A 15790-nucleotide genomic window follows, 5' to 3' on the forward strand; every position below is an offset into this window, starting at 1 on the left:
TATAAGTTTGTGTTGGTAATAATGTGTGTGTGTCAGTGTGAAGTTGTGTCTGTGTGAGCTGTGCTGTATGAGTGTGTGTTGGTGACAATGTGTGTTTGTCAGTGTGAAGTTGTGTCTGTGTGAGCTGTGCTGTATGAGTGTGTGTTGGTGACAATGTGTGTGTGTGTCAGTGTGAAGTTGTGTCTGTGTGAGCTGTGCTGTATGAGTGTGTGTTGGTAACAATGTGTGTGTGTGTCAGTGTGAAGTTGTGTCTGTGTGAGCTGTGCTGTATGAGTGTGTGTTGGTAACAATGTGTGTGTGTTAGTGTGAAGTTGTGTCTGTGTGAGCTGTGCTGTATGGGTGTGTGTTGGTGACAATGTGTGTGTCAGTGTGAAGTTGTGTCTGTGTGAGCTGTGCTGTATGAGTGTGTGTTGGTGACAATGTGTGTTTGTCATTGTGAAGTTGTGTCTGTGTGAGCTGTGCTGTATGAGTGTGTGTTGGTAACAATGTGTGTGTGTCAGTGTGAAGTTGTGTCTGTGTGAGCTGTACTGTATGAGTGTGTGTTGATGACAATGTGTGTGTGTCAGTGTGAAGTTGTGTCTGTGTGAGCTGTGCTGTATGAGTGTGTGTTGGTAACAATGTGTGTGTGTCAGTGTGAAGTTGTGTCTGTGTGAGCTGTGCTGTATGGGTGTGTGTTGGTGACAATGTTTGTGTGTCAGTGTGAAGTTGTGTCTGTGTGAGCTGTACTGTATGAGTGTGTGTTGGTAACAATGTGTGTGTGTCAGTGTGAAGTTGTGTGTGTGTGAGCTGTACTGTATGAGTGTGTGTTGGTAACAATGTGTGTGTGTCAGTGTGAAGTTGTGTCTGTGTGAGCTGTGCTGTATGAGTGTGTGTTGGTGACAATGTGTGTTTGTCATTGTGAAGTTGTGTCTGTGTGAGCTGTGCTGTATGAGTGTGTGTTGGTAACAATGTGTGTGTGTCAGTGTGAAGTTGTGTCTGTGTGAGCTGTGCTGTATGAGTGTGTGTTGGTAACAATGTGTGTGTGTCAGTGTGAAGTTGTGTCTGTGTGAGCTGTGCTGTATGAGTGTGTGTTGGTAACAATGTGTGTGTGTCAGTGTGAAGTTGTGTCTGTGTGAGCTGTGCTGTATGAGTGTGTGTTGGTGACAAAGGGGCCTATCTATCAAGTTCCGAATGGATCTTGATGCCCCGTGTTTCTGCAGACTCGCCAGAAACAGCAGTTATGAAGCAGCGGTAACAAAGACCGCTGCACCATAACCCTGACCACCTGCTCTGAGCAGGCGGACACACATCGCCGGAATTCATCCCGATCGAGTACAATCTGGTTGATTGACACCCCCCTGCTGGCGGCTGATTGGCCGCGAGTCTGCAGGGGGCGGCGTTGCACCAGCAGTTCTTGTGAACTGCTGGTGCAATGCTGAATACGGAGAGCGTATTGCTCTCCGTTTTCAGCGAGGTCTGGCGGACCTGATCCGCACTGTCGGATCAGGTCCAACAGACATTTGATAAATAGAGGCCAATTTGTGTGTTTGTCAGTGTGAAGTCTTTTCTTAGTGGTAGAAACCGATGGTTATCTTATTTATATGATGAGGCAAGGTACTTTTGGATACAGGAATAAAACTAATACAATTAAAATATTAGCTATATGTTCACTAGTCAAGAGTAATCTGCTTTATTAGGAATCTGTAAAGCAGTGTACTGCAGTTAATCCTTTAAAAGGAAGTATGAGGCATAGTGATGTTAACTATGATTACGGGAGATACCTGAAAAGCGTCAGTGACGTCATTAGGGCCGAGGTCGTAGCCTATATTTTTAGTATGGCAGACTTGCTTACCTGCTAGTGGTCTATTGTCGTCGTTTATTTTTATTTTATTATTTTTTTTTTTAATTATTTTTTTTATTGAGGTTAACATAGCTTATACACAACAGTCTCTTCAACCAGGTTACAAGTAATATTATACATTATACTGACATGACATATCAATCCAGGCACCTCACATACCTATTATTTAAGACTACCTTAGCAGGGGGGGGCCATGTTTTCAAATTGTACAAGCGGAAGCACAGTACTAAAATATTGTCGGTGTATAATAGAGAGATAACAGTAACAAGGAAGCCTGAATCTAACCCCTCCTGCAATACGATATAATTAACTCTTTCTACCATTAAACTAGAATGGCAATACAAATGTGTACATTTTTATATAAAAATTTCTTCCATGCCGGTGGTCTAAAATAATCAGCTGACTAAGGAAAGCATAGGTAGTGACACTACAAATATGAAAATCAATCTATTCAGTTTACATGCATAGAAGGTTTTCACACAAAACATAACCATTACCAGGCAGCATAGATATATTTACACAAAGCGATTTAGCAAAGTGGCACATCCCGCCATAGATACGCATTAAGAAGACAGTGTGTGCTCTGGGATGGCGCTTTGTAGTGATTTTACTATAGGTACTATACGATAGAAGGATCTGTGTCACTTAGTTATTAAGATAACCGTCTGTGCAATCCACTGGGAGCAATACACATAAAAAATGAGTGGACATGGTAGCAATGAACATTATGATCATACAGCATGGAAATGCAGTCCGGGCAAATGAACAACTTTAGCGTGGAAGTTCAAGTATCAGGTCTCAGGACCTTCATAATAAATGTTAACTAGTTTCATAACACACTACCTGAGAACCCCATCGGAGTGCCGGAGGAAATGGCATAATAAACTGACTGCGACATTTACCCACTGCTTGTCTTCGTAGGCTAGGTACCATAGGTCTGAGCTTTCAGGCTAAAGAGCCGTCATTGAGGGTTATGGGGCCACAGTACTCCCAGACAAGCCACATAGGTGAAGAAAGCTTTATCCTATGCCAGTTCTGTACTCGTGGGTCTGTCGTGCGGCGTGCTGAGAGGTGAATACTTCTGCCAGACCAGGCCGCTTCAGGAGTGATATCAAGAGATCTCTGCAGCCATTTGAGTCATGCGGTAAGCCTGCAATATCAGTGTCCGAGAGAGGTGCGCATAGCAATGCATGTAAACTTCCAGGCTCCACGGAGCCTTCTCCTCTGTACTGCGTTACTTCCCATAGTTGTAAGCTGCTTTTGGTGGTAGTGAGAGAACGGAACCCCAGCTTGGGGTCCGCACTCACCGACAGCAGTGGTTGAGAGCACATCTGGGGGTCCATAGTCGCTGCGGGACACTGCGGCTCCAGTGCTGCTGCATACTTTTTAGCAGCTGTGTTGCTGCGTGTTCGCGCCTCTTGGATAGTTACATCAAGGGCATCGAAACTCTCACAGATCTTCCTCCCATACTCCTCAAGTAATTCTCTGATGCCGGTACAGAACTCCTGGGTCTCCATGGCGGGCAGTTGTATATCTCCCCCCAAAATGGTGCTGTAGTATGTGGCATACAGGGAGTGCAGAATTATTAGGCAAGTTACAGCAACAGCATGGAAGCGCTCAGACGCCCGTTCTGTGTGTGGCCTCGGCTAGCGCTTCACGTAAGGTGCCGCCCCTCTTGAGTAGGTCCTGACGTCTCGATGACGACACCTGGAAACTCCGTCAATCCGGTGCAAGTGGTAAAACGATCCACCACCGCTTGCACTAATATGATAGCAACATCCACTGCACACGGTAATTGACAAATCAAACCATGTAACGGTAATAAAAGACAAAGGCTCAAAAGAGGTGAAATAAAAAGTCTTGTATTCAGTAACTTTGTTTGGCAAAAGCGGTTACAACAGGCAATTCAGCAATTTCAGCAGGTCAAACGCGTTTCATATATATTAAACTTCTTCAGTGACCATCATGCACTATTGCCCATAATGCAGCACTATTTAAAGGGTAAGCAAACACACTCCCTCTTTAATTAAACCAATCAAATTACAAAAAGTGCTGCATTATGTATACTACGAATACTGTGTTAAGTGACAGCAAAATACATTTCTTTATTTATACAGACAGAAAACATTATACTAAACCCAATAATATAATTTCTTAACTCACATATTAACTTTCAAAAAAGGAATTTAATCTGATTCAAAAAATAGAAAATAAAAAAAATAAAAAAACCTAATTTAACTACTTTAGGTATCCACAAATAGTTTTACATCCCATTCAGAATTTAACCCTACTGGCATTCTGGTATCCAGCTGAAAGATCCAGAAGTTTCTATCTCCAGAGGCGTGGGACAGCTATGGGGGCGAAATTTGCCCCCTCTTATGCCAACCTGTATATGGGTTGGTGGGAGCTGTCCCACGTCTATGGAGATGGAAATCCCTTCAAAGAATATATCCATTATTACGGTCGTTATATCGACGATATATTGATAGTCTGGAGGGGACCAGTACATTTGATTGAACAATTTTCAGAATATCTTCTATTTTTTGAATCAGATTAAATTCCTTTTCTGAAAGTTAATATGTGAGTTAAGAAATTATATTATTGGGTTTAGTATAATGTTTTCTGTCTGTATAAATAAAGAAATGTATTTTGCTGTCACTTAACACAGTATTCGTAGTATACATAATGCAGCACTTTTTTAATTTGATTGGTTTAATTAAAGAGGGAGTGTGTTCGCTTACCCTTTAAATAGTGCTGCATTATGGGCAATAGTGCATGATGGTCACTGAAGAAGTTTAATATATATGAAACGCGTTTCACCTGCTGAAATTGCTGAATTGCCTGTTGTAACCGCTTTTGCCAAACAAAGTTACTGAATACAAGACTTTTTATTTCACCTCTTTTGAGCCTTTGTCTTTTATTACCGTTACATGGTTTGATTTGTCAATTACCGTGTGCAGTGGATGTTGCTATCTTATTAGGCAAGTTGTATTTTTGAGGATTAATTTTATTATTGAACAACAACCATGTTCTCAATGAACCCAAAAAACTCATTAATATCAAAGCTGAATAGTTTTGGAAGTAGTTTTTAGTTTGTTTTTAGTTTTAGCTATTTTAGGGGGATATCTGTGTGTGCAGGTGACTATTACTGTGCATAATTATTAGGCAACTTAACAAAAAACAAATATATACCCATTTCAATTATTTATTTTTACCAGTGAAACCAATATAACATCTCAACATTCACAAATATACATTTCTGACATTCAAAAACAAAACAAAAACAAATCAGTGACCAATATAGCCACCTTTCTTTGCAAGGACACTCAAAAGCCTGCCATCCATGGATTCTGTCAGTGTTTTGATCTCTTCACCATCAACATTGCGTGCAGCAGCAACCACAGCCTCCCAGACACTGTTCAGAAAGGTGTACTGTTTTCCCTCCTTGTAAATCTCACATTTGATGATGGACCACAGGTTCTCAATGGGGTTCAGATCAGGTGAACAAGGAGGCCATGTCATTAGATTTTCTTCTTTTATACCCTTTCTTGCCAGCCACGCTGTGGAGTACTTGGACGCGTGTGATGGAGCATTGTCCTACATGAAAATCATGTTTTTCTTGAAGGATGCAGACTTCTTCCTGTACCACTGCTTGAAGAAGGTGTCTTCCAGAAACTGGCAGTAGGACTGGGAGTTGAGCTTGACTCCATCCTCAACCCGAAAAGGCCCCACAAGCTCATCTTTGATGATACCAGCCCAAACCAGTACTCCACCTGCACCTTGCTGGCGTCTGAGTCGGACTGGAGCTCTCTGCCCTTTACCAATCCAGCCACGGGCCCATCCATCTGGCCCATCAAGACTCACTCTCATTTCATCAGTCCATAAAACCTTAGAAAAATCAGTCTTGAGATATTTCTTGGCCCAGTCTTGACGTTTCAGCTTGTGTGTCTTGTTCAGTGGTGGTCGTCTTTCAGCCTTTCTTACCTTGGCCATGTCTCTGAGTATTGCACACCGTGTGCTTTTGGGCACTCCAGTGATGTTGCAGCTCTGAAATATGGCCAAACTGGTGGCAAGTGGCATCTTGGCAGCTGCACGCTTGACTTTTCTCAGTTCATGGGCAGTTATTTTGCGCCTTGGTTTTTCCACACGCTTCTTGCGACCCTGTTGACTATTTTGAATGAAACGCTTGATTGTTCGATGATCACGCTTCAGAAGCTTTGCAATTTTAAGAGTGCTGCATCCCTCTGCAAGATATCTCACTATTTTTGACTTTTCTGAGCCTGTCAAGTCCTTCTTTTGACCCATTTTGCCAAAGGAAAGGAAGTTGCCTAATAAATATGCACACCTGATATAGGGTGTTGATGTCATTAGACCACACCCCTTCTCATTACAGAGATGCACATCACCTAATATGCTTAATTGGTAGTAGGCTTTCGAGCCTATACAGCTTGGAGTAAGACAACATGCATAAAGAGGATGATGTGGTCAAAATACTCATTTGCCTAATAATTCTGCACTCCCTGTAGAGCTCCACAGTCTTTCAGCTCATCGATATAGTTGCACCAACTAATTCTCCATCCCCATGGGGCCCATTTATCAAAGGGCTTGCGGACCTGATCCGACACTGCGGATCAGGTCCGCAAGACCTCTCTAAATGCGGAGAGCAATATGCTCTCCGCATTTAACATTTCACCAGCAGCTCACAAGAGCTGCTGGTGCAACGCCGTCCCCTGCTGACTCACGGGCAATCGTCCACCAGCAGGGGGGTGTCAATCAACCCGATCGTATTCGATCGGGTTGATTTCCGGCGATTCCTGTCCGCCTGCCCAGAGCAGGCGGACAGGGTTATGAAGCAGCGGTCCGTACGGAGCTTGATAAATGGGCCTGCATGTCTCAGGCTTCTTCCTGAATCAATGTCCCTTAGACACAAGCCTAAAAAACTAGATTGTACCAGGGGTATACCACATTTTTTAAAATTGAGGTCAGGAGCTCCCAAGCAAGGCGTCCTGCAGCTTTGGCAGTTAACTCTGACTCCTTTTACAGCAACGGTTTGAGCCGGTCTGGGTACTTTTCTTTGCTTGCATGTATCGTTCATTAAGGACACCTACAGGCCACGTGGGAGCTGTATAGGAGGAAAACGTGAGCACGTAATCAGCGGTCTGGCTGTGTACAATGCACAGCAAGCTGAAAACATTCAGGTGAAACGCCGGAGTATGCTACAATTGCAGCCCTGGAGAAAGTTTATTTGACTATCATCGATCACTAACAATGCTTCATGACTGTAAGTGCTTTACCATGTATTACATGAATTTATTGAGTATAAGCCTTTTACAACCTGTCATTGTTGTCCCGCCTCACCATTTACTATATAAGTTAAAAAAGGTAGCTGCCTTACGGCTAGATTTAGAGTTTTGTCGGTAACGACCCGCGTAGCTAACGCCGGCTTTTTTCTGGCCGCACCATAAAAATAACTCTGGTATTGAGAGTCCACATAAAGGCTGCATTAGGCTCCAAAAAAGGAGCGTAGAGCATATTTAACGCAGCTTCAACTCTCGATACCAGAGTTGCTTACGGACGCGGCCAGCCTCAAAAACGTGCTCGTGCACGATTCCCCCATAGGAAACAATGGGGCTGTTTGAGCTGAAAAAAAAACTAACACCTGCAAAAAAGCCGCGTTCAGCTCCTAACGCAGCCCCATTGTTTGCTATGGGGAAACACTTCCTACGTCTGCACCTAAAACCCTAACATGTACCCCGAGTCTAAACACCCCTAGCCTTACACTTATTAACCCCTAATCTGCCGCCCCCGCTATCGCTGACCCCTGCATATTATTTTTAACCCCTAATCTGCCGCTCCGTAAACCGCCGCTACTTACATTATCCTTATGTACCCCTAATCTGCTGCCCCTAACACCGCCGACCCCTATATTATATTTATTAACCCCTAAACTGCCCCCCGCAACGTCGCCTCCACCTGCCTACACTTATTAACCCCTAATCTGCCGACCGGACCGCACCGCTATCATAATAAAGTTATTAACCCCTAATCCGCCTCACTAACCCTATAATAAATAGTATTAACCCCTAATCTGCCCTCCCTAACATCGCCGACACCTAACTTCAATTATTAACCCCTAATCTGCCGACTGAAGATCACCGCTATTCAAATAAATGTATTAACCCCTAAAGCTAAGTCTAACCCTAACACTAACACCCCCCTAAATTAAATATAATTTTAATCTAACAAAATTAATTAACTCTTATTAAATAAATTATTCCTATTTAAAGATAAATACTTACCTGTAAAATAAATCCTAATATAGCTACAATATAAATTATAATTATATTATAGCTATTTTAGGATTAATATTTATTTTACAGGTAACTTTGTATTTATTTTAACCAGGTACAATAGCTATTAAATAGTTAAGAACTATTTAATAGCTAAAATAGTTAAAATAATTACAAAATTACCTTTAAAATAAATCCTAACCTAAGTTACAATTAAACCTAACACTACACTATCAATAAATTAATTAAATAAAATACCTATAATTATCTACAATTAAACCTAACACTACACTATCAATAAATAAATTAAATACAATACCTACAAATAACTACAATGAAATAAACTAAAGTACAAAAAATAAAAAAGAACTAAGTTACAAAAAATAAAAAAATATTTACAAACATAAGAAAAATATTACAACAATTTTAAACTAATTACACCTACTCTAAGCCCCCTAATAAAATAACAAAGCCCCCCAAAATAAAAAAATGCCCTACACTATTCTAAATTACTAAAGTTCAAAGCTCTTTTACCTTACCAGCTCTGAACAGGGCCCTTTGCGGGGCATGCCCCAAGAAGTTCAGCTCTTTTGTCTGTAAAAAAAAACATACAATACCCCCCCCCCCCAACATTACAACCAACCACCCACATACCCCTAATCTAACCCAAACCCCCCTTAAATAAACCTAACACTAAGCCCCTGAAGATCTTCCTACCTTATCTTCACCATACCAGGTTCACCGATCGATCCAGAAGAGCTCCTCCGATGTCCTGATCCAAGCCCAAGCGGGGGGCTGAAGAGGTCCATGATCCGGCTGAAGTCATCATCCAAGCGGGAGCTGAAGAGGTCCATGATCCGGCTGAAGTCTTCATCCAAGCGGGAGCTGAAGAGGTCCATGATCCGGATGAAGTCTTCTATCAACGGCATCTTCAATCTTCTTTCTTCGGGAGCCATCATCTTCCATCTGACGTGGAACATCCTCTTCTCCCAACGCCTACTAGCCGAATGACGGTTCCTTTAAATGACGTCATCCAAGATGGCGTCCCTCGAATTCCGATTGACTGATAGGATTCTATCAGCCAATCGGAATTAAGGTAGGAATATTCTGATTGGCTGATGGAATCAGCCAATCAGAATCAAGTTCAATCCGATTGGCTGATCCAATCAGCCAATCGGATTGAACTTGATTCTGATTCTATCTGATTCTGATCCTATCAGCCAATCGGAATTCGAGGGACGCCATCTTGGATGACCTCATTTAAAGGAACCGTCATTCGTCGTTCAGTCGTCGGCCAGGATGGATGTTCCGCGTCGGAGGTCTTCAGGATCCTGCCGCTCCGCTCCGGATGGATGACGATAGAAGATCCCGCTTGGATGAAGACTTCAATCGGATGGAAGACCTCTTCTGCCCCGCTTGGATGAAGACTTCTACCGGATGGAGGACCTCTTCTTGCTCCGCTTGGATGAAGAATTTGGCTCGGCTGGGTGAAGACGACTCAAGGTAGGGAGATCTTCAGGGGCTTAGTGTTAGGTTTATTTAAGGGGGGTTTGGGTTAGATTAGGGGTATGTGGGTGGTGGGTTGTAATGTTGGGGGGGGGTATTGTATGTTTTTTTTTACAGGCAAAAGAGCTGAACTTCTTGGAGCATGCCCCGCAAAGGGCCCTGTTCAGGGCTGGTAAGGTAAAAGAGCTTTGAACTTTAGTAATCTAGAATAGGGTAGGGCATTTTTTTATTTTGGGGGTCTTTGTTATTTTATTAGGGGGCTTAGAGTAGGTGTAATTAGTTTAAAATTGTTGTAATATTTTTCTTATGTTTGTAAATATTTTTTTATTTTTTGTAACTTAGTTCTTTTTTATTTTTTGTACTTTAGTTAGTTTATTTCATTGTAGTTATTTGTAGGTATTGTATTTAATTAATTTATTGATAGTGTAGTGTTAGGTTTAATTGTAGGTAATTGTAGGTATTTTATTTAATTAATTTATTGATAATGTAGAGTTAGGTTTAATTGTAACTTAGGTTAGGATTTATTTTACAGGAAAATTTGTAATTATTTTAACTATTTTAGCTATTAAATAGTTCTTAACTATTTAATAGCTATTGTACCTGGTTAAAATAAATACAAAGTTACCTGTAAAATAAATATTAATCCTAAAATAGCTATAATATAATTATAATTTATATTGTAGCTATATTAGGATTTATTTTACAGGTAAGTATTTAGCTTTAAATAGGAATAATTTATTTAATAAGAGTTAATTAATTTCGTTAGATTTAAATTATATTTAACTTAGGGGGGTGTTAGTGTTAGGGTTAGACTTAGCTTTAGGGGTTAATACATTTATTAGAATAGCGGTGAGCTCCAGTCGGCAGATTAGGGGTTAATGTTTGAAGTTAGGTGTCGGCGATGTTAGGGAGGGCAGATTAGGGGTTAATACTATTTATTATAGGGTTAGTGAGGCGGATTAGGGGTTAATAACTTTATAATAATAGCAGTGCGGTCCGCTCGGCAGATTAGGGGTTAATAAGTGTAGGCAGGTGGAGGCGACGTTGAGGGGGGCAGATTAGGGGTTAATAAATATAATATAGGGGTCGGCGGTGTTAGGGGCAGCAGATTAGGGGTACATAAGTATAACGTAGGTGGCGGCGCTTTGCGGTCGGCAGATTAGGGGTTAATTATTGTAGGTAGCTGGCTGCGACGTTGTGGGGGGCAGGTTAGGGGTTAATAAATATAATATAGGGGTCGGCGGTGTTAGGGGCAGCAGATTAGGGGTACATAAGTATAACGTAGGTGGCGGTCGGCAGATTAGGGGTTAAAAAAATTTAATCGAGTGGCGGCGATGTGGGGGGGACCTCGGTTTAGGGGTACATAGGTAGTTTATGGGTGTTAGTGTACTTTAGAGTACAGTAGTTAAGAGCTTTAGAAACCGGCGTTAGCCCAGAAAGCTCTTAACTACTGACTTTTTTCTGCGGCTGGAGTTTTGTCGTTAGAATTCTAACGCTCACTTCAGACACGACTCTAAATACCGGAGTTAGAAAAATCCCATCGAAAAGATAGGATACGCAATTTACGTAAAGGGATCTGCGGTATGGAAAAGTCTCGGCTGAAAAGTGAGCGTTAGACCCTTTTTTTAATGACTCCAAATACCGGAAGTAGCCTAAAACCAGCGTTAGGAGCCTCTAACGCTGGTTTTCACAGCTACCGCCCAACTCTAAATCTAGGCCTAAGTGTCTATGAATTTTAGTGTGAAGTTATGTCTGTGTGAGCTGTGCTGTATGAGTGTGAGTTGGTAAAATTGTGTGTGTGTGTCTGTGTGAGCTGTGCTGTATGAGTGTGTATTGGTAACAATGTGTGTGTCAGTGTGAAGTTGTTTCTGTGTGAGTTGTGCTGTATTAGTGTGTATTGGTAACAATGTGTGTGTCAGTGTGAAGTTGTTCTGTGTGAGCTGTGCTGTATGAGTGTGTGTTGGTAACAATGTGTGTGTGTGTCAGTGTGACGTTGTGTCTGTGGGAGTTGTGCTGTATGAGTGTGTATTGGTAACAATGTGTGTGTCAGTGTGAAGTTGTTCTGTGTGAGCTGTGCTGTATGAGTGTGTGTTGGTAACAATGTGTGTGTGTCAGTGTGAAGTTATGTCTGTGTGAGCTGTGCTGTATGAGTGTGTGTTGGTAACAATATGTGTGTGTCAGTGTAAAGTTATGTCTGTGTGAGCTGTGCTGTATGAGTGTGTGTTGGTAACAATGTGTGTGTGTCAGTGTGAAGTTGTTTCTATCTGAGCTGTGCTGGATGAGAGTGTGTTGGTTAATATGAGGCCAATTTACTAAAGGTCTTGTGGACCTGATCCCACAGTGCGAATCAGGTCCGCAAGAGCTCACTGAATGCGGAGAGCAATACGCTCACAAGAGCTGCTGGTGCAACGCCGCCCCCTACAGACTCACGGCCAATGGGCTGCCAGCAGGGGGTGTCAATCAACCTGATCGTACTCGATCAGGTTGAATTCCGGCGATTCCTGTCAGGGACAGGGTTATGGAGCAGCGGTCATTGTGACTGCTGCTTCATAACTGCTGTTTCTGGCAAGTCTAAAGACTCGCCAGAAACACGGGCCCACAACAGAGCTTGATAAATGGGCCCCAATGCGTGTGTGTCAGTGTGAAGATGTGTCAGTGTGAGCTGTGCAGTATGAGTGTGTGTGGTTAACAATGTGTGTGTCAGTGTGAAGTTGTGTCTGTGTGAGCTGTAATGTATGAGTGTGTGTGGGTAACAATGTTTGTGTCAGTGTGAAGTTGTGCCAGTGTGAGTTGTGCTGTATGAGTGTGTGTTGGTAACAATGTGTGTGTGTGTGTGTGTCAGTGTGAAGTTGTGTCTATCTGAGCTGTGCTGGATGAGAGTGTGTTCCTTACAATGTGGCCAATTTACTAAAGGTCTTGCGGACCTGATCCCACAGTGCGAATCAGGTCAGCAAGAGCTCGCTGAATGCGGAGAGCAATAAGCTCACAAGAGCTGCTGGTGCAATGCCGCCCCCTGCAGAATCGCAGCCAATGGGCTTTGGGCTGCCAGGGGGTGTCAATCAACCCGATCGTACTCGATCGGGTTGAATTCCGGCGATTCCTGTCAGGGACAGGGTTATGGAGCAGCGGTCTTTGTGACCGCTGCTTTATAACTGCTGTTTCTGGCAAGTCTGAAGACTCACTCTACACACGGGCCCACAACAGAGCTTAATAAATGGGCCCCAATGCGTGTGTGTCAGTGTAAAGATGTGTCAGTGTGAGCTGTGCAGTATGAGTGTGTGTTGGTAACAATGTGTGTGTGTCAGTGTGAAGATGTGTCAGTGTGAGCAGTGCTGTATGAGTGTGTGTTGGTGACAATGTGTGTGTGTCAGTGTGAAGATGTGTCAGTGTGAGCTGTACTGTATGAGTGTGTGTTGGTGACAATGTGTGTGTGTCAGTGTGAAGATGTGTCAGTGTGAGCTGTGCTGTATGAGTGTGTGTTGGTGACAATGTGTGTGTGTCAGTGTGAAGTTGTATCTGTGTGAGCTGTGCTGTATGAGTGTGTGTGGGTAACAATGTGTGTGTCAGTGTGAAGTTGTGTCTGTGTGAGCGGTGCTGTATGAGTGTGTGTTAGTAACAATGTGTGTGTGTCAGTGTGAAGTTGTGTCTGTGTGAGCTGTACTGTATGAGTGTGTGTTGGTAACAATGTGTGTGTGTCAGTGTGAAGTTGTGTCTGTGTGAGCTGTGCTGTATCAGTGTGTGTTGGTAACAATGTGTGTGTGTGTCAGTGTGAAGTTATGTATGTGTGAGCTGTGCTGTATGAGTGTGTGTGGGTAACAATGTGTGTGTCAGTGTGAAGTTGTGTCTGTGTGAGCTGTACTGTATGAGTGTGTGTTGGTAACAATGTGTGTGTCAGTGTGAAGTTGTGTCAGTATGAGTTGTGCTGTATGAGTGGGTGTTAATAACAATGTGTGTGTGTCAGTGTGAAGTTGTGTTAGTGTGAGCTGTGCTTTATGAGTGTGTGTTGGTAACAATGTGTGTGTGTCAGTGTGAAGTTGTGTTAGTGTGAGCTGTGCTTTATGAGTGTGTGTTGGTAACAATGTGTGTGTGTCAGTGTGAAGTTGTGTCAGTATGAGTTGTGCTGTATGAGTGGGTGTTAATAACAATGGGGCCTAGGTATCAAGCCGTCAACCTCAAATACGCTGGAATTCTGCAGCGTATTTGTGGCAAGGCTGATTCGCCTTAGTTACCAAGCCCTAGATACCGGCAAAAGTTGAATTTTGTGACGTAAGCTTCGATCCGCCGGACTCAGTCCGACACAGATCGATTCTTACGTCACTCCAGATGTTCCGCACACAAGTGCGGCACAATCTGACTACTTTTGATAGTTATCAAAAAACTAGCAGGTACGCTCGGCACTTTTCCGGCCCAGCGTTCCTGGTTTTCAAACTGCCGTCCTGGAGGCGGCGGATCCCATAGGAATCAATGGGAGTCTGACTATAGCGAAAGTTCATGTTCGCTGCTGCCAGACATCCCATTGATTCCTATGGGAGCTGTCTACACCTAACACCCTAACATGTACCCCGAGTCTAAACACCCCTAATCTGCCCCCCCTACACTGCCGAAACTAAATAAATGTATTACCCCCTAAACCGCCGCTTCCGGAGCCCACCGCAAGCTATACTAAATATGTTAACCCCTAAACCGCCGCTCCCGGTGCCCGCCTCAACTATAATATATGGATTAACCCCTAAACCGCCGCTCCCGGACCCCGCCGCCACCTACATTATGCCTATTAACCCCTATTCTGCCCCCCCTATACCGTCGCCACCTATAATAAAGTTATTAACCCCTATCCTGTGGATCCCGGACCTCGCCGCAACTAAATAAATAGTTTAACCCCTAAACCGCCGCTCCTGGACCCCGCCGCAACCTATATTAAAGTTATTAACCCCTAATCTGCCCCCCTACACCGTCGCCACCTATAGTAAATGTATTAACCACTATCCTGCACCCCCTACACCGCCGCCACTGTAATAAAATTATTAACCCCTAAGCCTAAGTCTAACACTAACCCTAAACCCCCCCTAACTTAAATATGAATTAAATAAATCTAAATAATATTTCTCTTATTAAATAAATTAATCCTATTTAAAACTAAATACTTACCTATAAAATAAACCCTAAGATAGCTACAATATAAATAATAATTATATAGTAGCTATTTTAGGATTTATTTTTATTTTACAGGCATCTTTCAATTTATTTTAACTAGGTACAATAGCTATTAAATAGTTATTAACTATTTAATAGCTACCTAGCTAAAATAAAGAGAAATGTACCTGTAAAATAAAAACTAACCTAAGTTACAATTACACCTAACACTACACTATACTTATTAAATAAATTAATCCTATTTAAAACTAAATACTTACCTGTAAAATAAACCCTAAGATAGCTACAATATAAATAATAATTATATTGTAGCTATTTTAGGATGTATATTTATTTTACAGGTAACAGTGGCCTAGATTTGGAGTTTGGCGTTAGCCATGAAAACCAGCGTTAGAGGCCCCTAACGCTGGTTTCTTACGGACTCTGGTATTTCGAGTTCAGTTACCGACACTCAAAAATCACCTAACGCTCAAATTTCTACCGACACCTCAGACCCAGTAGTAAACATATACCGACAAAATAAACATCCACGAATCACAAAACAAATATTACACAAAGTACACTTACACTCATACAAACACTACACTATATTTATTTTTAAGATTTAATAATTTTTCATCAAAATAAAAAGGATTAAAGTTGCGAGATTTCGGGTGTTAGAAAAAAAACAACACAAATCCATTTTCCCATTGACTTACATTGACACACGGGAAAAGACCCTCATATACCTACATCTAACTAATAATATTATCACAAACATACACTCATCGATGCATACAAACAATATACACCACATGACATACCCAAAATATTTATTTATTACAAAAAGAACACGATTTAGTTACTTTTTCACACAAGCTCATGACGTCACTCACTTTACGAGGAAAACCAGTCTTAGAAAAAAAAAATTACCAATTTTTAGAGCCTCCATTGACTTCTATTGGGAAGACGTGCTCGTGCACGCGAAACCCTCATTTCCCTAACGCACGCAAATAGCGTA

This window comes from Bombina bombina, chromosome 3, assembly GCF_027579735.1.
Source record: "Bombina bombina isolate aBomBom1 chromosome 3, aBomBom1.pri, whole genome shotgun sequence".
Taxonomy (NCBI): domain Eukaryota; kingdom Metazoa; phylum Chordata; class Amphibia; order Anura; family Bombinatoridae; genus Bombina; species Bombina bombina.